At 42.2% G+C, this 23,554-nt stretch overlaps 1 long non-coding RNA gene across 1 annotated transcript in view; it reads left to right on the plus strand.

Annotated features, from left to right (window-relative positions):
• LOC138283378 (uncharacterized) overlaps window positions 1-22,473 on the plus strand; it is a 43,727-nt gene extending 21,254 nt beyond the window's left edge. Inside the window, exons 2-4 of the long non-coding RNA XR_011201223.1 lie at window positions 20,638-20,772; window positions 21,297-21,395; window positions 21,972-22,473. This is a non-coding gene — a long non-coding RNA (uncharacterized lncRNA). The remainder of the gene's footprint in view (window positions 1-20,637; window positions 20,773-21,296; window positions 21,396-21,971) is intronic.
• Window positions 22,474-23,554: the final 1,081 nt, after the last annotated feature.

Genomic DNA, 23,554 nt, shown 5'->3' on the forward strand with positions numbered 1-23,554 from the left:
TATCAGCTAAGGACCTTTCAGGAGGGGTTTCTGACATCACCTGCTGGCACTGGCCACTCAGAGGCCTCCAGAGTGCCCCCACACCTTGCAAAGCAAAATGGCCGAAGTCTGGGACACACTGGAGGAGCTCTGGGCACTATCCCTGGGGTGGTGATGGACAGGGGAGTGGTCACTCCCTTTTCCTTTGTCCAGTTTCACACCGGAGAAGAGGAGAAGGGGTTACTGAACTCGTGTAGACTGGCTTAGGCAAGGAGGGCACCATCTGTGCCCTTTAAAGCATTTCCAGAGGCTGGGGGAGGCAACCTCTCCCAGCCTGTAACACCTATTTCCAAAGGGAGAGGGTGTGATACCCTCCACTCAGAGGAAATGCTATGTTCTGCCTTTCTGGGACTGGGCTGCCCAGACCCCAGGTGAGCCGAACCCTGTCTGTGAGGTGGCAGCAGCTGTAGCTGCAGTGCAAGCCTCAGAGAGCTGGTTTGTCAGTACATGGGGTCCATGGTGTAGCCCTCAGGATGCATGGAATTGGCTCCCCAATTCCATATTTGGAATGGGGAGACAATTCCATGATGTAAGACATGTTACATGGCCATATTCAGAGTTACCATTGTGAAGCTACATATAGGTATTGACCTATATGTAGTGCATGCATGTAATGGCTTCCCCGCACTCACAAAGGTCTGGGAAATGGTCCTGAACTATGTGGGGGCACCTTTGCTAGTGAAAGGGTGCCCTCACACTTAATAGCTTTGAACCTGACCTTCAGCAAGTGAAGGTTAGACATATAGGTGACTTATAAGTTATTTAAGTGCAGTGAAAATGGCTGTGAAATAACATGTGTGTTATTTCATGCAGGCTGCAAAGGCAAGCCTGTGCAAGGGTTTGTCTGAGCTCCCTATGGGTGGCAAAAGTAATGCTGCAGCCCATATGGATCTCCTGGAACCCCAATGCCTTTGGTACGTAGGTACCATATATTAGGGACTTATAAGCGGGGGGTCCAGTGTGCCAATTGAAATTGGTAAAAGTGGTCACTAGCCTATAATGACAAATTTAAAAGCACAGAGAGCATAAGCACTGAGGTTCTGGTTAGCAGAGCCTCAGTGGCACAGTCAAGCACTACTGACAACACAAACAGTAGGCCACAAACTATGAGCACTGGGGTCCTGGCTAGCAGGATCCCAGTGAGACAGGCAAAACACACTGACATACAGGTTTTTATCTATGAGCACTGGTGTCCTTGCTAGCAGGATCCCAGTGACACAGTAAAAACACACTGACACACACTCCCAAACAGGCCAAAAGTGGTGATAAACCTGCTAGAAACAGGCTACTTTCTCACAAATCCCAATTGCCCAAACCCTTAAACTACCCCCAAAACAAACACCCAACATTACAATGAGCACACAGTAAACAAAACAATTTCTATACACCAAAGGGACACAAATGACAACAAATGGACAACACAAAGCACAACACACCACTCAAAGAACACCACAAATCTCTCCAACAGCTTCTCCCACCCTTCCTCAAAGACAGACAATAAGACTGTGATTAGTAAATTAAAGCAAATCTAAGTCAGCAGATCCTGTTTGGCATCATATCAGATGTGCTACTTAACCCTCTGTATATTTTTTTTTAAAATGTGTTGTTTTTTTAGGTGCAATGCTCAAATGCATCATTTAACATGCAGTCACAATACATAAACATGAGGATTTTAGTATGCGCTGCATGGTATGCATCATTTTGTTCACGCACCACATGTATCAAATGCACGCTTGTGACCAATGCATCATTTATTTTTATAGAAATATGTCTAAATTGCATTTGCTGAAATATAATGTCATGTACTACATAGGGTCAATATTTCATGGCCTTGTGGATGTGGGTCTTGATTATGTAAGCTTGTATGGTACATAATCCTCCACACACATGTACAATGTCTGTGACAACTGTTGACAGGGGTAATGATACAAGTGTTACAAGGATGTGCACATTTTGAGGCTACATTTTGTGATAGTATTGTCCATGAAAACTAATTATATTTGTTGAAATTGTTGACATTGTGTTGTTATCAGATTACAATGCTCATGTCATACACATAAATGAAATGTACTTGGCATGAAATTTAATTGTTACAGGAACATATAGACAGCTCCAGATATCACATATTGTGTATAATTTCATTAAGTGCAGAGTGTATGCCAAAAGGAAAGGTTGTGTGAATGTGCTAAATTGGGGCTGTAGACATGTTTTGTGTTGTGATGGACAGATAAGTAGAAAGGGGTATTAATTATTGACATGACAAACATTTGCAAGGTATTTTATCTTAGTGGATCTACATCTTCTGCAAACAAAAGTTGTTCTGGGAGTAAACCTTTAAAAACAATTTCACTGCATGATGGGTCTATGCAGTCCTTTTCTGCAGTATACTTGCTCATATGGGTATATTGCATGTAGTCCAATTTCTAAACATCTCTCCTGTACCTAGGTGTGCAGAAGTGTTTTAACTACACACCAGGTTCATTGCTGCATAGCTGCATTTGTTCTTATGAAATATAGTGTTACACACAATGCAGGGGGCAAAAAGGGATTACAATTAGGTATTATATTGTATAAATGTACCTGACAAATATACTGTGACAGTGGTCTTGTGCTCCAGGTGTCATTTCACTGACTCACTTTTGACACTCACTCTGTATGACAGGACTGTTGTCAGACAAGGACTGCAGGGTACACATCAGTGCACACTGATGTGCAGTGACACTAAACCATTTCCTGCATTCCCCTTCCCCATTATCTACTAGTGAGTTATAGATCATTTGCTTTCATGCATATCCCTTCTTCTTCTTGGACTTAGTGGTGGGTTGCTGGTAATCATGCCCATTATCTAGCAGAGGTTTACAGCTCTTTTCTTGTCATCCATGCCCATCATGTATTGGGACTCTGTGGTGAATTGGTCTAAGTCATGCCCTATTAACTATTAGGGACTTATGTGACACTGTGATATGTGGTTCACATGTCTTCCATCTGTGCTGTTATACCTTATTAGTGTACGTTGGGACAGGGGCAGGTGTAGCAACCTGGGATCAAATAATTGTCAGTACCAACGTGCCTCACTCATGCTTGTTAGTGCTAGCCTATCACACCGTGGGTCTTCATCACAGTGGGAGTATGATTTAAAGTAGCATATACATTGTATAGGTTTGTGTGTGGACTGACATGGCTAGAGTGTTTTGTTGAACACTCATTATGAAATGTGGTGATACTTCCCAGATGTTGCAGCCACCTTGTGTGGTGTTGGTGTGTGTTGACACTTGGCTGCCACCGTTTTCAGCTTTCACATTTGTTCCTCATCTTCCTCATACACACTATCCACTTCCTTCATTCATGTTACAGTATACATCTTGCTATCAAATTAGAACATACCAACGTTTTCAGTTCAAGGCCTACCTGCATTTGCAGGTGCATTTCCATTGTACACTTGGTTGGTGGCTGAAACCCCCATATTTTCAGACTTTCACCACTACACTTGATCAGTCTGTGTGTGGCCTACACAAAGTGGCTGGAGCCATTGAGTATAGGGTTGCTGCATATGTGCCTCAATATGTGAGGCTTTCGCATGTGTACTCCCACACACATGCATCCAAAATCCTTTGTCAGATGCATAATGATTTGGGATAGTATGTATGACAAGTTCAGACAGATATAGATGGAACATGCTTGTGGTTATATGTCTGAGTCCTGTGTTCCACTTGCATTTTAGTTTGGATTAGGCACTTTACTTCTCATATTTTTCAATACATGCAAGTTGACAACTGCCTTTGGTGTGATAGGGCTACACATAGAGGTAATGCAGGCAGTGACTACTGCAGTCTTAACTGTGGGTAACCTATGGATACAATACTTCATTTGGATCCCAAAGTCTTATGCTGCCAAGGTAAATTCTGACAGACGTGTGCAATTTGAATGTAAATATGTGAAAACTATGTACATATTACAGTGTATACATTTTAATAATACGTCTTCCACTGTGCTGTTTGTGTGTATGTGGGAGTTCTATTGCGTGTTAGTACTTGTCTACAAACATTCACAGGATATTCATGTTATGAGACTTGTGGATGATTTACTGTTGCATACTTATGTCAATAATTACTTCAAGACAATAGTATTAAAAAACTAATTTATTTAAAGAGTTGGTGCATACTGAACATATGTTGTCCTAAAGCTAAGAGAAAACATTTTAGACTAAAGCTGCCCTTCTGCGTGCCCTATCAGCAGTGTTCAGTATTCTTCCTTCATATTGTAGGGGATCTTTGTCCTCATCCTCCTGCCTAAGGACCTCCACCTGTTCCTCCAAGGGGACATTGATCCTCACAAATATGTTGTGCAATATGGCACACACAACTAAGATTCTGCACACAAGTGGTGGTGAGTAAAGCAGTTTTGCCTCCAGATAAACCTAGGCATCTGAAACAGCCCTTTAGTATACCAAATGTCCTCTCAGCCACATTCCTGGTCTTTTTGTGTGCCTCATTATACGCCTTATCTGAGACTGTTTGTCAGGTGGCAAATGGGTTCGTTTGAATAGCTTTACAGTTCACCTATGTTGTTTGTGTAAGATGTAGATGTCTGTGGATGCAGTAAATTCTTACAAGTGACTAACCAATGAGCCATGTAGTGTGAGTTTTATCCCTTTGTGTGTGTGGTCTCTGCCATGAGACAGGTGTTATGCCCTGTGTGTATGTTCAAACCACACACCCCTTTTGCATGGTATTCTTCTTCTTCTACCCAAATTAATTTTTTCCATATTTCCTGACTCACATGCATGTGTGTGTGGGCATCATACAAAGTGTGGCATTGTAACTTGAGATGTATTGTAATTTTATTTTGGCGGGTAGCCACTGTGGCCCTGGATGTGACAGGAATTACCTTCATATCCCACCATACACCAGTGGAACTTATCAGCAGTGTGCCATGTCTACTAGATATGGAACATTGATGTCCTCAGCTACTGTTGTGACACTTTATGCAAGCACCCTGGCTGCTTGATACCATGATGGCTGCATTGCAGATGTGATTGTTTGTGTTTAATACTGTCACCTTTATGCACATTGTGGTGAATCCATGTTAGTTTTTTTTAGGGACTCAGTAGTGAGCTTAGCCTTTGGCTTGCAGGCCTGTGCCCCTGTCACCTGGTGACTTTTAACCTACATAGCTTGCTCTGTTTTATGCCATTTTCTATTTTTTTCTTTTAATGTGACTGTCATTGTTTATGGTTATAGAAATGTTCTGATTTACATTAGCAGTGTCACTCTGTGAAGGCATCACTGTCAGTATCATAATCAATGATTTGCCGCCACATGTCTGTCTTCTTATCAGTTGTTTGGGAACATACCTGCATCAGGGGTCTGACATGATCTGTACAAATACATCTCACACGGACAAGGTCGTTAGAGGGGTTCATTCCAAGTGCCATCAACCTTATCTATGCTGTACGTCACCTTGCTTTAGAATTCAGCCTCCTGTCACCATGACTTAGAGACCTCATTTCAAGGTAATGAGGTTTGGGGGGTGCTTCTCATGGACATAGTACTGGCAGATTAGGGTTTATCACACCTAGCTATCATTAGGGTGGCGATTATGTTCTCCTTTGCTAGGGATTTTCAAATCTCATGTTTTGCAGTATTGTGGGGGGTTTTATATTCACAACTCTCGTCTTCACAGTTCTGCTTCTCTTATTGTTCTTTGCCATAATCATTGCAGCTCATGTATTTTATCGCAGATTGCAGTCTCTTCAATAAATATATTAAAACTCTCCTGCATCACCTGTATTGCCTGTGTGTGACAGTGACTCAGTTGCCTAGAAACAAAAGTGCTGTCATGATAAACCAGACGTCTCACCTAGGGGTGGGAGTCCAACTACGACAACATGACATACCAATGTTGTCATTCAGCTATTTTTATGTGTGTTGTGCTCTGGTGTACACACTGGTAGTTGTTAATTAATTATAGTGTAAATTGGTTGTCCTGTTTACACACTACTTGTTGCACCCATATGGTGGGCTTAATATGGGTCCGATGTACATTTGGCAAAATATGTGTGCCAGTGCAAGAATGTAGTATATTATGTGGTGGCACAACCACATCATGACACAGTGTGAGGTCCTTCCACACTCATGGGTGGATGAGATACAGCTACGTTGACCCAGCTGCTTAATGATCCAAAGGAGTTGTTTTACACCACCATGTGCTGGTATTGCTATTCAGGATCATCATTGTAAATGTCACTCAAATGGCACTAGGGGCTTGTGCAGTGGTCCTTATGTGTTGAAGATGTGTAATGTAAGTTTGCTGTGATGATGTTGCATGTGTATTGCTGATTGTTGCTTTATGAGTACCAATCCATGTGGGGGATGTGTTGTGTATAGTTTGTACCATGTGTGTTGTAGGTGTTAAGTGACAGCTGTTTGCTTACCTACTGGCATGGCATTGTTATATTGCCCATCATGGAATTGTGGGTTGATGGTGAAACGCCAGAAGATATAGGCATCGTGCACACTTCCCGGACACTTGGCCAGTATATTTGTGAATAGTCCCTTGGGGTTCACAATTGCCTGCACGTTGATGGAATGTGTATGCTTTCTGTTCCTTTACAGGTATTCTGTGTCACCAGCAGGGGCAATTAGCACATGCATGCAGTCCATGGCACCCAGCTCATGTAGGATTCCCGCAACTATATAAAGCTCCTGTTTGGACTCCTGATGCAATTGCTGGGTGCTGGGGAACAGGTTATGGCGAACAGTAAGGCGGATGTGGCATCCCACAGCTTTGTGGTCGGGCTGAGAGGGAGTTCTGGGATAATCCACCCATTCCTGCTCAGTTGCTTGGAAAGTGCCAGAGGCCAGCATGTGCAGCACAACCAGGCGCTTGGTCATGGGCAGTATTATTGACGTATGCATCCTCGGTGTGATAGCTGGTACTATGTCATGTAGCAGCTTCACAATAGACTCTGGCTTCAGCCGGTAGTACCTGATGACATTTTCCTATCTTTGGCCAAGGATACATGGCTGTTGTAGATAGATATGCTCTCTCCTCCTGCACTGCCTTTGTGGTTGTTGTAGTGGTGATGGAGGTTCCTGCGTTGGGTCTGGCAATGCTGAACATTGTCTCTGTCTTCTTCTCCTCATGCCTAGCTGGAGCTGTAACAGGTCCATGTTTCTCTGGTGTTTGTCGGAGTGCCTCATGTGTGTTTTCCATTTGTACCTGTGCCTTTGCACCATTTTCACACCTGGTCTGACCAGGTGCTATTTTTTCGGCACTAATTGTTATTTGCGCTGTTTTTCAGATCTGCGTGCAAATTTTTGCCACACTTGCAAATATGGAGTGGCATGGCTTGCACCATTTTTTAGTAGGGAACGTCTACTCTCCATATCATTTTTGTAAAACAGAGAAGGTTTGGCTGTGGTAATGAAAAATGGCCCAAGACCCAGTGAAGTGGCACAAAAAAGGTCTAGCGACACTTAGTAAATAAAACACTACTTTTTAGTGCAGTTGTGACACAAAATGAGGCGCCAATGGAGCGCTAGCTCCTTGTAAATCTGGGCCATAATGTGTACACAGAGGCCTGTTTACAGGTTAGGCCCAACACTAGATTTAAACATGTTCTAAATCAATGGAGTAAGCATAAGTGTTTATATCAAATGCCATTTTGAAGAAAGCATACATTCCTTTCATGGTGATTACATTCTTTATAATTCAGCTAAACAGATGAGCAGCTCTTGTTAAAAAAAATATACAGCCACTTAGGGCAAATGATTAATAAAATACACACATACAGTTAAATACTTATTGCGTATATATGCTGCATATGAAAGAAGTGGGCACAAAATTGTGCTGCTCCAATCCTCCTCTGATGGCTAGAATAGTCATTGCACAAATCAACTGAGCCTTCTGTAACCACTTCAAATAGTTGTTGTCTTCAACATCTCGCACCTTGCTTTTGCAACTCCTTCATCTCGTCATAGGCCTTGCACTGTTTCTCTTCTAACTCCACTTCATCCCTTTCCCCTTAACTCCCTTTCCTTTCATCACCATTTTATCTAATGTCATTTATTTAAAATACTCAAAGATAGCAAATACATTAATCAAACAAATGCCAATAATCAATATAATCCTCAACATAGCACAGAAGAGTCCAATACCAATATTACTAAACTAACTACCTACAACAGCAAATCATTTTCCAAGCCAAAGCACCAGTTGCTTCTACTTCCTTCAAAATGGCCTTCAATCCTTTGATATTGATATTCCTCACAAATCCTTATATCTCCTCTCTCTTATCTCTGCTAAATCTGATACTTGAACCTTCAGCATCCTACAGACTCTGCCTTCCTTATCCAGCAATATGTGTAATGAAAGAAGATTCTGAACAACCATAGACCTAGTAGCTACTACCTCTGTATCTACATTCAGCAATTCATCAGCTGCACTAGTGACAATTTTATCCACTATCATGGAAAGCTTTCTAATCTTGAAATTGTTGAGAAAACCTACTGAAGGAATCTTGACTCCAAAAATATCACATACTATCTGTGAGCCATTACTATCACAAAGTGTTTGTTAAAAAATGTCCAGATTCTGTGCATGATAGATTTTTTGAAAAACTAGAGAAAGCTAACAAGTGTCTGGCCAGTTTTTGAGTACCTTAAAATAATAATACCATCCATTCACAAAGAAAACTCCAGGAATCACTTGATCTTCTCTTTAAGAATTTGAGAAAGGTCACCTAAAAGTTCAAATTTCTTAATTACTTCGCATAAAGTCCCATAGCCTTAAACTCATCTTCCTAATTTTTCCACACATGATTCAAAGGCTCCTCTTCTCCCAACAGATGTCATCAGAAGGTATGTCCTTAGGCACAGTTTGTTTCATTAGGGTCGGTTCAGGAGACTAATTGTTGCTGCTGGGTATCCCCGATTCATGGAGGCTCAGTTGGACAGTTTCCTGCTCACCCAGATCATACATAATCGGATCACTTCACTGTAAATGTATAAAGTCGCCTCAGGGGAAGAATACCACTGACAATGCACCCTCACTCCTTTTGATCTCTTGAGCACCAATTGTTCATCTTCACAGTCACGCAATCTACTCAATTCAGTCTCCTCAATGACAGCTTGTGGAATTTTGTTAACTGATAAACTTGTTCTTAACCTCTCTCAATCGTTTGGACACTCTTGTCTCTGCTGATTACTTCTGGTCACATTCCTTGGCCCTTCACTGGGATCTCTGTCATCAATCACCTGTGCATGAAGTGGATTCATGTTCTTTATTCCTGATTAATTAGCTACAGACTTGCAACTTGGCTTTGCGTTGCAGCTGAAGTTGAATGAGAGGTTAACACTGAGGTTCCTGCATGTTCTCTTTACCTCCTTCTGCTCTTTCAAGGTAGTCACAAAATGGGGGATGAAATTCGGCATCCATTATAGCAGTCTGCCATACTTGACGGCTGCATTGGTCACCAAAATGACCAGGAAAGGGCATTCCCAATTGGGCTCCTATCATGATGTTCGGACAAGTTTCTTAACCAAGACCCAGTTTCCCAGACTGAGATCATGGCACTGTCCTTGTTGAGGAAGCATATTGGCAGCATGAACCTGGTCAGAGATGGATCACACCACATCAGCCTGCTCTTTATAGTAGTCTAGCATCATGTCATCAATGATATTCACAAGCGCAATGGCAGGCAAAGCAGACAATCTCATGACCATCTCCCTGAGAGTTTCATGGAGAGGCAGTCCAATTCTCTGATCAGGAGTGCTTCAGAGACTCATTAGCAGCAAGGCAAAGCATTTGGCCATTTCAGTGAGACACACACTTTCAACATCCCATGTATGTACTCCACAATGCCAAAAGTCTTGGGTCAATAACTGCAGTTTAGTAGCTGTTCCATCTGCAAAACCACAAACAGCATTCTCAAGACTTAATTTTTAAAATGAGTCCTTTGGTCTGGCTCCAGGGAAACCAGGAACACTAAACTGGGTATCAGTTCACACAAGAACTGTTTGGCTATGGTGAGACTAAAATTCCACCTAGTCTGATATACTTCAAACTAACAGGAGAAAATATACAATTTAATCAGGGCGTATCTCAGCTACACAGGTATTTCAATAAAGTATAACTGCACCCGGTTAAAGGGACCCGCTGATCTCTTTATGTGACTCATAGTGACTGGGGGTCATCACCCTACATTTATCTACTTGCAGACAACACCCTTATTGGACAAGTTTTCAGTCATTATCTGGAATCGGGGTTAATTTATTTTTGTCTGAACAGTTCCACCATTGTGTCCTTCCATATTTGTGTTGGATCATTAAATTGTCTATCTGTTAGAAATTGGGTTTCTGGTTGGCTAGGGTATGCACCTCAGCCAGGCAGAACTTACCCACTCTAGTCAGGGCAATGGAGTTACACATCCAAGATAACCCCTGCTCACCCCCTTGGTAGCTTGGCACGAGCAGTCAGGCTCAACCCAGAGGCAATGTGTAAAGCGTTTGCACAACACACACAACACACGTGATGCAATATCCCCACCACAAAGGAAACACAACACCAGATTATATGAAAATATACTGTATTGTACACAAGGCAATTATCAGACCAAACATCACATATCAGTACTATCCTGCTATCTTAGCAGTTGTCAGAACGTTACACATTAGTTACTCTGCAACCTAGCAGTAGTCACATATAACACACAGGTTACTCAGTATTCTGCAACATAAGCAGTAGTCAGGAAAACACGTTATTACATCACAACACTTGTCATAAGAATATCATAAAATGCCCATAGTAGGAACATTAGAAAACATATGGCAAGTTAGAAAAACATATTAGCAAGCATGTCCAGAAAAGGAACATTTGCATACACATATGTAAAAACATCAAACGCAGGTAGGTAATATATGAATCAAATAAAAGTCTGTAGAAAGAACTTTGGATTGCAACTATATTGGTCCTTTAAACAGTACCTGGTTGGATGAAGGCACCTCCAGTGCCTAGAAGGCGAACAATGGGCCCCCTGGCGCTCCTATGCACAAAATGGGGGCCTCCCTTATACTCTGGGATCAGAGGAGGGTGACATGCACCTCCTCTCTTTTATAGACAGGCCCCTCTGGGGGCTGTGATTACTGGGGCCCCCCAGGGCCTCAACTGGCCCTCACGAGGGGGCCAAAGCCAGCAAAAACAACTTAGGGCAGGAGGGGGGCACCACACCCCCCCTCCGGTTTAATGACAGGCCCCTCACGGGACCCGCAATCTCTGGGGGTCCCCCCGGGCCTCCACTGGCCCTTCCACCAAGGGTGGGGGGGCACAATAATGCCCGTTTTGCCTAACAGCAGAAAAGGAGCGTCCTGCTCCTAACGCAGAGGCAAGGGGGAAGGGGGCACTCCCCGTGCCTTCCCCTGGTCCTGCCGTGAAGCCACAAGAAGATCAGACCCCTCCTGGGGCCCAAGCAGACACTGGCCTGCACTCGATGCAGTGCACGAGTGTTCTTCCAGCTTCCCGGGCCGCTGCAGTGATCTTATTTAAAGGGGCACAATGCAGCAAGGAGCCTACGACCTCCCAAGGCTCCATAAGCGCGCTGCAATCAGCGCTATGGCAGCCGCAACCACGGAGAAGCACCCCTCGTAAAGAAATGGATGCAGGGGTCAGGGGCCACAGCACCCTGCCCCTGGGGAGCAGAATCTTAAGACAAGGTCCTCAGGTGGAGGACCCAGCTACAGGCCAGCACAAGGGAAAGGCAGCAAGCGGCAAGTCCTTCACAGTGACCAGGCAGGTCACAGGTCAGCACAGCAGCAGCAGCCAATGGCGGTTCCTGGTGAGTCCTTTCAACCTTTGGTGTCCAGTTCCAAGATGATTCCAAGAGTCTCCAAATTGTGGGGAAAATTCCCTGTACTTATAGTCAGTTCTTACAGTGTTTTACAATGGTAGGGAGAGGAGGTTCCAGACAGTTACAACTGGTTCTGGGAGTGCCCCCTCTCTCCTTTCAGCACAGGCTCCAAACATCAGTGGGGGGTTAACGACCCTATTGTGTGAGGCCAGAGCACAGCCTTTACAAATGTAGGTGTGCCCCGCCTCTCCCTTCTCTCAGCCCAGGAACCCTATTCAGTATGCAGATGCACCTCTGTGACACCTCCACCCTCCCTGTGTACAGGCTGTCTGAAAAGTATGCACAAAGCCCCAACTGTCACTCTGCCCAGACATGGATTGGAGTCAAACTGCAAAACACCAGAGTCATAAGCAGAGATAAATGTGCACTTTCTAGAAGTGGCATTTCTTTGATAGTAATAAAAAATACACCCACACCAGTAAGCAGTATTTATTAGCACCATCACAACCATACCAAACACGCCTACGCTACCCCTCATAAATCAGACAATACCCTTTAAACCTAAGGCAGGGCATTTCTAATGCAATCCTATGAGAAGGCAGCACTCACAGCAGTGAGACACCAAGTTAGGCTGTTTGTCACTACCAGGACAGGCCATGCAATATGGCACATGTCCTGTCTTTCTACATACATGGCACCCTGCCCATGGGGCTAGCCAGGGTGTACCTTGGGGCTGACTTACATGTAGTAAAAGGGGAGTTCTGGGCCAAGCAAGTACGTCTAGATGCCAGGTCCCTGTGGTAGAAAACTGCGCACACAGGCCCTGCGCTAGCAGGCCTGAGACAGGTTTGAAAGTCTACTTCAGTGGGTGGCGCAAGCAGCGCTGCAGGCCCACTAGTAGTATTTAATTTACAGGCCCTGGGTATAGAAATACCACTGTACAAGGGACTTATAGGTAAATTAAATATTCCAATTAGGTATAAACCAATCATACCAACTTTAGATGGAGAGCACCTGCACTTTAGCACTGGTCAGCAGTGATAAAGTGCTCATAGTCCTAGAGCCAACAGCGAGAGGTCAGAAAACAAGCTATCAGGCAACACAGTGTTCCATCTGCTGAAACCCAAATCTCATCCTAATTTTTCACATATCCTGCTCTAATGCAACCTTGCTGTTCAACCTCTAATACTTCCTTCTCTAATTATTTTATTTATTTCATCTCAGGTATAAGCTACAGTCAACAAAAGATTGAAGTCAGTACATTCTCACATTCATTTGGAAATTCCCAGTTAAAGTAAAAAAAACTCATGAATACATTCTTACAGGAGATCAGGATGATGTCCTGAATTCCCTTTGTAACCACAATTGTCAGAAGTCATGGACAACATCAAAGCCATATTGACTAGCGGTAAAAATTGTAACTTTCAGTTGGTCTGAGACACAGCAATCTCTACTAAAAGCAACCAATTCAGCCACTCTGACAGATGTCACATTGTGTAGCCAGAACTCTTCTACTACACCTTGAACAGTACAAATAGCAAAAGCAGCTCCTAAAGTTCCCTTGTCATCTCTTGAGCTGGAGCCATCCACAAAATAAAACATAATCTGATTCTGTGAGGGGTTCATATTTCATACTGGGCCTTGGCTTGGTGCACAAGTCTGTGCAGAATACTGTGACATTGGCATAGTCATGCTCAACCTCTGTCTCCTCAACTTCAGACTCCGAAAGGGGCACAACTCTCATCAGCAAGAATAATTTGCTCATACTTAGGGCCTGATTTAGACGTGGGTGGAGGAAAATACTTCATCACAAATGTGACGGATATCCAGTCCAACATATTTTGATCCCATTATATCCCATGGAGATCGTAATACAACGAATGGGAAATCCATCACATTTGTGACAGAGTATTCCATGTACCAAGATCTAAATCAAGCTCTTAGTGAGCTGGCTACCGGTCAAGTGTAGGGTCTTGAAATTAGTATGCAATATATCTACAGAATGAGGAAGCATTACTGTAAGAAGATAGCCATAGGTGCCGTTGTCACTTTGGTTGACGATGGCACCTACGGCTGCCACCGCTTTAAGGTAGTCAGGCAGTTTTGAGGTTACAAAGTTGAGTACAGTAGAGAAATAAGCCACAGGTTTTTAAGAATAACCATTCATTTGGGTAAGCACTGAGAGAGCACAGCCCTCTCTTTCACTGTAAAACAAAGTAAATTTTTAGGGTAATCTGGCATTTACAAAGCTGGGTCACTGCAGACATTTTCTCTCTTCTCTAGGAAAGAAATCATTCTGATGTTAATCTATAGTATCAGATCAGAAATCTCTTTGTGTGTCACCTACTACAGAGCCTTGGCCACTAGGGAAAATGTGGGTATCTACTGACAACAGTAGCCCACTATTTCCAGAAACATCATGACTTTTCTATGCATATTAGGACATTCATTTCTAAAATGGAAGAGATTCTCTCTTGTGACATCTTCCATGCTTCCTTCTCAGTGGTATGTCATGAACAACAGACTTCGTTCTGAAAGTCCTGAATTTTATTCAGGGACATCTGATGCTCACTCTTAAACAAATGGTTCAACAAGACAATGGTGTCTTGTTTACAAACTCTAACCATATTGATGCAAAGGACTGAATTACAAAATAACTTCAGAGTCTCCAACTTCCTTTTCAGGATTTGGTTAACATTTGAATGACTTTCCTTATACCCCTCTGGAACTCTGCATCATGCAAAAATTAATGGAACCGAAAAGCAAACAGAAACTAACTCTCTTGGTGCAACAGAATGGAAAAGGAAGCATGACAGAAGTCAATTATTGTGAAACACTCAGCCTCACATGGTATCTGAAACAATATCACAGGTAAACATGGAATAATATTATTCATTTTTACAGGTCCTGCATAATGCTGCACTTACTGCTCAGCTTCTGCAAACCCATAAAAGGGAATTAAATGGACCTATAATTTCCTTAAATACTCTGTGCCATATCATGGACTCAATCACTGGGACAATCCCAGCTATTATTCATTTATTTGGCTTTCACATGAAAAACCATAAACGTACACTAGAAAAGCAATACAGTTAACATATTCACAATAAATTTAAAACAGAGTACACAATAAAAACAATACAGTTAATATATTAGGATAAATTGAAAACAGAGAAAGAAGGTTTTTAAATGCTACCAGCAGCACTTACATAATTTACAAATGATGAGTACCTCAGCTGGTTAGGAACAAATTGTAAATACAAGGTCTGTCTAAAATGTAAACATCATTAATGCGTCTGATATCTTTACCTGAGAAACCTCCGGCTTCAGACTTCACATTGTCTTAGAGATCAGAGGGCAATTCTATCTATTTTATAATCAACATCCTCATCGTGAGTTTGATTCTCAAAACCATTTGGAGTACAGTATATGGTGCAATTTAACTTGCAAAAAAGGTGACTGCACTAGAATCACATATTACATACTTATGATTTTCTTCAAAGGAGCCTCATAATCATCACAACAAGCTTTATTAGGTCAAATGACCATCAAAGCATCACAATACAGTTTGGATTCAAGGTTTAAAATAAATAAAAAAGCCTATAAAAATATATAAGATAAAACTAATAAATACGTAAAATCTTAAACTTCTCAAATCTAAGTGCTTATCCACCTAATATTACATCCTAAAAGATATTTAAAAACGATTACGTACATGCTAAGCTGCCCCTAAAAATGTACTAACTGAAATAATTAAGGGGGTCATTCCTACCCTGGCGGTCATAGACCACCAGGGCAGGGGACGGAGGATGCACCGCCAACAGGCTGACGGTGCATCAAGGGCAATTCTGACCGCGGCGGTAAAGCCGCCGTCAGAAAAGGGAAACCGGCGGTTTCCCGCCGGTTTTACCCTGCCCCTGTGAATCCTCAATGGCGGCGCTGCAAGCAGCGCCGCCATGGGGATTCCGACCCCCTTCCCGCCAGCCTCGTTCTGGCGGTTTTCACCACCAGAACCAGGCTGGCGGGAACGGGTGTTGTGGGCCCCTGGGGGCCCCTGCAGTGCCCATGCCAATGGCATGGGCACTGCAGGGGCCCCCTAACAGGGCCCCACATTGATTTTCAGTGTCTGCCTAGCAGACACTGAAAATCGCGATGGGTGCCACTGCACCCGTCGCACCCCTTCGATTCCGCCGGCTCCATTCGGAGCCGGCTTCATCGTAGATGGGGGTTTCCCGCTGGGCCGGTGGGCGGCCTTCTGGCGGTCGCCCGCCGGCCCAGCGGGAAAGCCAGAATGGCCGCCGCGGTCTTTTGACCGCGGTGCGGTCATTCGGCGGCTCCCGCTTGGCGGGCGCCGACCGCCGCCCGCCGAAGTAGGAATCACCCCCTAAGTCATTAGAACTGTCACTTTATAAAACCCTTATTGCTATACAGCATTGCTTCAAGGCCATTTCTCGACAGATTCTACAAATCCATTTTGCCAGAGGCAAGGAATAGGCAGGGCTAAAGGAGCCTATTGTTACTGGAACCTTCTGCGACACAGGATTTATGATCTGTATTTATGCAACACCTAAAACAAGGATCCGTTTTCATAAGATGGGTAGGTTTGGGATGTGTATCAATGATGTCTCTCAAAAAGTACACCGGGGGCCATTTACCCCACCTCTATGAATGGAACACTCTGGTCTACCACCAAGACTGTTCCAAGTACCCAAAGCTCCTCTCCCCTCAGGTACCATCATTGTTATAGATCAGAACCGAAGCCATCCAAAGCATAAAACATAGAAACTGTTTGAAAAGAGGCTTGGTTTTTAAAAGAGTTCTGATTCACCCCCCTAACTTGGTTCACGTTGAGCCTCAGATTCTGTATATTCTTTTGGTGCATCAGTGCTAATGGAACTTGCATCACTGGAGCTTGAGGCATATTAGGATTCTGGGGTCTCTGCATTTGCATATGTTACAACTGCATATGATTTAAATTTTGCAATTGGCCATCACCAATAAATCTAGTGGGATCCAGTCAACACTCCCAGTTTCAATGATCCAATTAGAGCAATAATGACATTGATTCCACCACTTCAACAATGCCCCATATAACTCTGTGCTAGGATCATATAGAATACCACAACCTCTACCCTGTAAACACCATTTCCACTGTGAATCATCTGTCCTCCACCTTGATATCCAACATCTGCGTTCCACCAACATTTCCCACATATAGACCATTTTGATATCCCTCTTGGTCAAATCGATCTGGGCCAACATGAACCTCTCCTCAGGACTGTTTTGCTTCATCTCCCGTTCATCACTGCAATACTTCACATATTGCAGTATCTCATCGAAAGGCTTACGTTGTCAACAAATCACACTCTACTGAAAATGAAGGCTAATCTCTGGAAGCAATCCAAGAACAAACCGTGACACAAATTACTAATTTAACCAATATCAACACTACTATGTTATTTAAAAACCTGCAGCAAATGTCCATAACAAGCATGCACTGATTCCTTAGACTTAGTCATTTTCAACAAATCAATCTACTTTTGTGGAACTATCCTTTTCAAGACGTTCAGCACTTGTTCATACTTCTGCACTACTATGACAGACAGTGCATTTGTCCCAGCTACCCTCTGAGGTTCAATAATTGGCTACTGTATCTATACTAGGTACTCAACCCATTAGTAACTGGGAACCACTATACAGAATAAGGTGTTCAACTCTTCCCACAACTCTTTTGAAATGCTCACAGATCAGTCAATCTGAGTGTACCACATGTCAGGATTCTCCCTCAATTTCGGAAACTAATTTGTAAATGTGGTTAGTTCACCTCAACTCAAGGGGTTGGCCTAACTCCCGTAATCCCATGTAGCATCATCATGCAGAATTTCCTGAGAATTCTGGGAGATTACTGTAGGAGAGATGGGTGGATATATGGCTTCGGAGGCAAGTTTGTTTTGCTGATCATGAAGGATTATTAGCTATAGTATAATTTATAGTGTAAAACAGATGCCTTCATTTTGTTGGATCTTATAGGGAATGGATGGTAACCCAGGTCTTCTTTCTTCTCTTTCTTCTTTGCGATTTCAATCACAGTGGGTACCACCTTGACCCTCAGGTAAACCAGAGAAGAATGAAGTAAGTATCCTGTTGGATTTATTATTTGGGACTCTTTTTTCACTTTAACACCTGTGAGCAGACTATAAAATGTGGTTCACACGTGACTGCCTAAATCACCTCGCCACCCTGTAGAGTGGTAATAATTCCTTTTGATTATACCAGGAACCAATGAAATTAAATAACCTGCCCCCAAAGACTGTGGGAGGGAAAAGGAGAGGAGGATAACCATAAAGTAAAAAGAAAGAGCTTATAACTTCGCTTGGTAGGTTTGTTTCGGTATCCTTTTTGTCACAATATGAGCACATACACAAAGTGAGCCTTATCCCAATGACTAAATAAGAAAAGCATAAGTTATCATTACATTTTCAAAGCAAAGCATTCATCCATTTTGTGTAACTCCCATAAATACAAGCCCAATCCAGGAAGATCACCAGAAAAACCCAACGCCTACACATCAGGGCATTCCCACCCTTCACAGGACACTCACAGAGCTGCCATAACTCTCCTGGGTTGTGAACTGCATATACACATCTGGTGGTGTCCACCAGTCCTCTGTCCATGTCTCCGGACTGTCTTCAGCATTGTCAGGTTCTTCCTGTTGCTCCGGTCCCACAGCTATTGCTACATTGGTGTGACAGCTTTTTTCTATTCCAGTGGGGGAGAAAAAAGTCAACACCTGACATGTGACATGCAGCTTATGTCACAAAGTCATCTCACATGGAACTGGACAGAAGTATGTGATGGGTACTACAAGAATGCTTAAACACCTTTGTGCCATGCATTTCACCTGTTTGGCTCAAGCTGAGTGAAACAGGGAGTGGGAGTTGGTGCAAATTCACAGGGTAACATCAACACCAGCTGCTGATGCCTCATCTGCTAGACCTTCTACTTCGGGCATGCAGACTCAAGTAATACCACCATCTACTACTATTCCGCCTCCTGGTTCTGCAGCTGCTATAAACTGAGTAAGGCAAGACCACAACAATGTTGAGCCTTACGCAGGTAACATCCTTGGCTAAACTCTAAATCAGGCCCTATGTTACAAATATATGCTATCATGTATCACGTAATAGAGTGCAGATAAGCATTATAGTTTGTTCATCATAAAACAGTCGCAAAAACAAATCAAATGAATTATGAAAAAAACTGTGTAAATACTGTGCTTATTCAATTGTGAGTTGTACTCAAAGTACAAAAGCAATGAATATTAAGTAACTACAATAGCAGTATACTTCTTCAAAAGTCATTAACTATGCTAGGTCACAGAATAACATATTTACTGTTGGAACCATGCAGTATTTTAATAAAATGTTTTCTTATACCCACCCATTTGCACCTAAAATTAAAATTTAGGTGTTAATATCAGATGATAACAGGGCCAACCTGTGTTTAAAGTTTAACTTAGTGTTATGCCATTTAGTCCATCCTTGTTCCCTACATATAATGAATAATGTCCTGAAATAGGGTTTTGTCCATGATGGAAAATAATTGGAGGGCAGGTAAAAGTGTATCCAGACAAAAAAATGAAGATAGCCGAGCACACAAGTTATTCTTAGTATAGAAATATAAGGGGCCAATTACGGATTATGAAGGATGATAGGAGTTCCAAATTATTTCTAAATAATATTCTTACATTATCAAAAATGGTGTAAGTTCTCTTATTGACATGTACATAAAGATTCCTTGACATATATAAAATGTACACCTTCTAGGCCCACATACTTCAAGATTTAATTATTTCAATAGGAATATATAACGTTTTCTGTGACAGTTAAATTTTAGTTCATCTTCATTGTATTCGTTTTTGTCGTGTTATGATTTGTATTTCATGATTTGTGTTTTCTTTAATAAAAAACATTTTATATGTGTAAAGGAATCTATATGTATATGTCAATAAGAGAACTTACACCATTGTTGTTTATGTAAGAATATTATTTTTGAAATAATTTGGAACTCCTATCATCCTTCATAATCCGTAATTGGCCCCTTATATTTCTATACTAAGAATAACTTGTGTGGGTGTTGAGATTGCAGGGCTCAGTATTATTTATTTGTTATGTTCAACAGTGCTGATATTTTTCCCAACTAGCATGCTGCCCCAGCTCATACATCAGTTAATTTTACGTTACAAATGTTATGTGATTCAATTAGAGCTAGCCATGTGGTCGGCACTACCTAATTATAAATGTAGAATTTTATTTGGGTTGATTATGTAAGAAGCCATGTAGACTACTTCATCCTGTCACTAAGATGGTGGTATTATGAATATCAGAGAGTTAGAATTCTCTGTGCCTTCCTTTATGTAGCTCGTACAGTTTCAAACAATCTCCAGTGATGTGTAGTATGCATCTATGCACTCCAAAAAAGGGACAATGGGTTGGCCCATTCAAGGGGTTTGAGAGTAAGATAAGTAGCAAATATCTTTTGTTTCAATGCGCTATTAGCTCCAAATACCATTTAGAGAATTTGGAGTAGGCCTTAGGTTTACGAATTTAGGAAAAGGTCACCGCAATACTAATACTATAGGCAATCTGTTTTAGAAAAGTACAATGTTACTGTGTTTGCCTGTCAAAATGTATTATTGGAGATTACCTGTACCACTAATCTATTTATTTTACCCTCTCTATTTCTTACATTAGCATCCAAGGGCAAGAAGAGGGCTTCAGAGGTGGGTCAGGGAGCCAGGGGTGCCACCATCGTTGCTGTAGCACGTGGAAGTACCACCACCACAAGTGCCACGGCTGACGGATCTGCTGGCCCAGTAAAACATCCTGGTAATACTATTATTATTTCCCTAAATTTTACCTTTCTCCGTTTAGAATAGTTTTTCCTTTTTTACTGTGCCTGTCTCCTTTTTTCTACTCCTCTTTGTTCTAGCTGTTTGTTAAATTATTGTTACCCCTGCATTATCCTATTTTCATGATCATGGTGGACCCCCGTAATGTTGTGTTGTAACTTTTATCATTCATAAATACAGCAGTATCCCAACATAGCTAGAAATGAGAATAAGGATCGGCCCGTTGCATTTGCCAACCAAAACCATATGTCCTTCAGTGACCAAATATTCAACCCCTTCATTGCGCCTCAGTGACTCAGAGTCATCATAGTTCAGCCCCTCCATTTTTGAAGGCTTGACTACCTGAGTTTTCTAACATTGTCAACCAACAAGATGCCCAAAGTGATATTTTTGGTAGAAGATAACACAAACCTAAATGTAGCAATGTATTGCGGTTGTATTTTGTTAAAAAAATAATAAGGGGAGGCATATCTTGAATCTAAATTGTGTATTTCTTTCTAGTCACAAGGACCACCAGTGACGGGGCTAGCTGCAGTGCCAGTGCAGCAGACTCTGGAGGTATTGGAGGGGGAGTACCAGCGGAGACATGGACGGGAAGTGGTTAGTCACATTGCTTGCTTATTGACAATTACTAGTATTCTGAGTCCCCGACTTTAGAAGCTACAGTGGGGGTTGAGTTCTTAAAGGCCTCTTCTATCTGCAACTCAGCAGACAAAACTTCACAGTAAATGCTAAAAATGATGGGCTAATGGAAAAGGGAAAGAAGGATGAAAGGGTAAAAAGATGGGTGAAAAGGGTATATGGGTGAAAGGATTCCTCGGTTGGTGAAAGGGGGGTGAAAGGATACTTGGGTGGGTTAAAGGATGGGTGAAAGGGTGAATTAGTGAAAAGATGCTTGGGTGGGTAAATGGATGGTTGGGTTTAAGCAAAGGATGGTTGAAAGGGTGAATGGACAGATGGATGAATGATGGATGATTGAAGGATGGATGGATGGAGAGATGGATGAGGGATGATTGGATCTGTGAAAGACTGGGTGAGAGAATGTAAAGCTTAAGTGGTGGGTATCAAAGGGTGAATAGAACAATGAAAGGATGAATAGATAATTGCCTGGATGAAGAAACAATGAAGCTTTTTTGGAGAGGGTGTGCTCACCTGCTTTGCTTGCTGGTTTTATAGATGGAATACCAACTGCTGGTGGTTATGGAGGAGGAGGAGGCGGCTAAGGCACCTGGCAATGCCCTGGGGCCCAGTCATTCCAGCCAGCTCCTCCAACCTTGCAGCAACATCTCCAGCGCAACTGGCAGCTTCCTTTCGGCCAACCACTTCTACCTCCTGTCTCACCCAGACCGCCAATTTCAGTGCAGCATCCTGCAGCTGCTGACCCATCAGATGGCACACCTGAAGCAAAACCAGGAGGACCCCAGGACCTGCATAGACAACAGCCTCTTCTATGCCTTTTTTCATTTTTTCTTTTGTTTGGGACGGCCTTATTGTGGGTGAAGAGGGTGGGAATTGGGAAGGGACTAGGAGTTTGGGCTTTGTTGGACTAGTTTCAGTTGGCATTTTTTGGAACGTTGGTTGGGGACAAGGTGATTTGTTTTGGTAGAAGGGTGAGTTTTAAAACTTTTATTCATATTGTTCAAAATAAATAAATAAATATTACACTTCTGTTCTGATACTTTATGCCTGAAGTATTTTTTTCTGTTTTACTTTTACTTTGCATTGCTGCCTTTTCGCCCAGCCTGTTTTTTTTTTATCTGCTTACCAAAGTGTATGTATAGTTAGGTAAGTTATAGCTAGTTATACCCATGTCCTACTACACTCCTTAACTATATTTTTGACGATTACAGGGATTGAGTATGCTGTCATTGCCTACAACAACCTAAATAAATAAGGAAAGTACTTGTTTGGACTGCAGTAGAAATTAGTCACTTACTAACTAAATGAATTCAGTTCACTCCATTGTTTCTTTACCTGAATAGATGAAGTGATTGCTGCTACCATTCTCAATCTTCCAAAACTTTCTGCATGGTTTCCCAAAGTACCTCATAATGGTGGTGATAGTATTAGCAGGCTAAACAGCTAACAGGGAAGGCCTCACATTCACAACAAGTGAGGTCCCACCTCCACCTAGGTGAGCTCCAACTGTAGGTTTTCCATTACCGGCAAATAAATTGAAAGAGAAACATAGTGTTAGTGGGTTGTATATTTATATCATATCTTTACAAAGACTGAGACCAAACTACTACCACCATGATACAACAAAGAAACAAATACCTGATATTATAACAAAAACTAGCAATAGTAATGTCTTCTTTTCAGAGCAATGGGAGCTAGTATTTAAGATAAACTAAAGTTACAAGATCCTCGAGTCAGGAGAAGTGGAGTCAGAGTAAGGAATAGATAAGACATGGTCAATCCTTTATGCAACACAAGGGCTGAATGATGATGTTGACAAATTATGTTCTATATTTAAAATATGGATCCCCTTTATGCGTGGGTGGGTAAATGGGGCTGGTGTGGGCTATTGCTCAAGTACGAGAAGATCGTGCAGTGAGTTGTGATCACTTTCACATCATCCGCCCTACCAAGTGTGTGATCCATTTATGGTGTAAATTGAGTCACACCTCAATAAATCACAGAACCATGGCAAGGTGGTTAGTGGTATGATGACTGGATGGGAAAAAGGATTTGGGGAAAGATGTAACTAAGGCAAACACTACACAACAACAATATTCATCAGGGCGATGAGCAGCATA

The sequence above is a fragment of the Pleurodeles waltl genome, chromosome 3_1 (assembly GCF_031143425.1).
Source record: "Pleurodeles waltl isolate 20211129_DDA chromosome 3_1, aPleWal1.hap1.20221129, whole genome shotgun sequence".
NCBI lineage: Eukaryota > Metazoa > Chordata > Amphibia > Caudata > Salamandridae > Pleurodeles > Pleurodeles waltl.